This window comes from Oncorhynchus kisutch, linkage group LG23 (genome assembly GCF_002021735.2).
Source record: "Oncorhynchus kisutch isolate 150728-3 linkage group LG23, Okis_V2, whole genome shotgun sequence".
In the NCBI taxonomy this organism is placed as follows: Eukaryota; Metazoa; Chordata; class Actinopteri; order Salmoniformes; family Salmonidae; genus Oncorhynchus; species Oncorhynchus kisutch.
Window position 1 is genome coordinate 15,862,465 of NC_034196.2, and position 1,553 is coordinate 15,864,017.

Sequence of the window (1,553 nt, forward strand, 5' to 3'; positions counted from 1 at the left end):
CTCAGCCTCTGGCTTTTTTGTCTACACCCTTAGGGGGTAGAATGGGTTCCCTCTCTCCACTCCTCACCCTTGGTAATAGCGCATCACATGGCCACTGATCATGTTTGAGTTTATTGAGTTTATTTAATTTTCACAGGGACAGTGCACATTAATCAACGTTTCAAGTGACAGAATTTATTTTATTTTATTTAACTAGGCAAGGCAGTTAAGAACAAATTCTTATTTACAATGATGGCCTAGGAACAGTGGGTTAAATGCCAGGGATTTGATCTAGCAACCTTTCGGTTACTGGCCCAAAGCTCTAACAACTAGGCTACCTGCCACCCTGACATTTGATTTGTGTGTAGTGTTTACGTCTAGCCCTATAGTGCCCTGTGTATTAAGGTTACTGCGCCCCCCAATATTAACAACAATATTAAAACCTTTGTGTAGGAAAGACCATATGAATATGAATAGTAAGGCTAAACATCCAAATCGGTCAAACAATTCCAAACAACTATACTGTGAATTACAGAGCATACAGAAACATTACTGAATGTTCAATACTCTCCAATGGGCCTCTTGCAACGATACAGACGTCAATGTTGCCTCTCTACTTATTCAGCTCGTGTAGGACGGCATTGTAAGTAATAATTTGTTCTTAAACTGACTTGCCAAGTTAAATAAAGATTCAATCAAATAAATAAATGTAATGTTGGCCAGGTTTTCCCCTAAGTCAGTCCTGCCCCCGTGCACGTTTTAGTTTTTGCTGTAGCACTACTCAGCTGATTCAAATAATCAAATCTCGATGATGAGTTGGCTACTTGAATCAGCTGTGTAGTGCTAGGACAAAAACGGCCCCGGACCGACTTTGGGAAATTGCTGTAGGCTCACCAGATCCCCACAGGACAAATGGTCTGCTCAGTCCTATGAGCGCAAGTACACTCTCATGACACAAGATGTCAGTATGTCCCCTAGTCTGTTCAAAGAAGTAAAATACCTATCCAGGCGTTGTCATCCTATTGTGTTGTTTTGTTTGGTATCATTTCATCTATTTTTATTGGATAATTGTTGTGTCATTTTTGAGTTTACCTTTTCCATATCACTTTAGAATCTGTTATCTGAATTAAAATCTCTCCTTCATTAACCAACCCTGGAACTGTGTGACTAACAACTGGACTGTGTGACTAACAACCAGACTGTGTGACTAACAACCAGACTGTGTGACTAACAACTGGACTGTGTGACTAACAACTGGACTGTGTGACTAACAACTGGACTGTGTGACTAACAACCAGACTGTGTGACTAACAACTGGACTGTGTGACTAACAACCAGACTGTGTGACTAACAACCGGACTGTGTGACTAACAACTGGACTGTGTGACTAACAACCAGACTGTGTGACTAACAACCGGACTGTGTGACAAACAACCAGACTGTGTGACAAACAACCGGACTGTGTGACTAACAACTGGACTGTGTGACTAACAACTGGACTGTGTGACTAACAAATGGACTGTGTGACTAACAACCGGACTGTGTGACAAACAACCAGACTGTGTGACAAACAA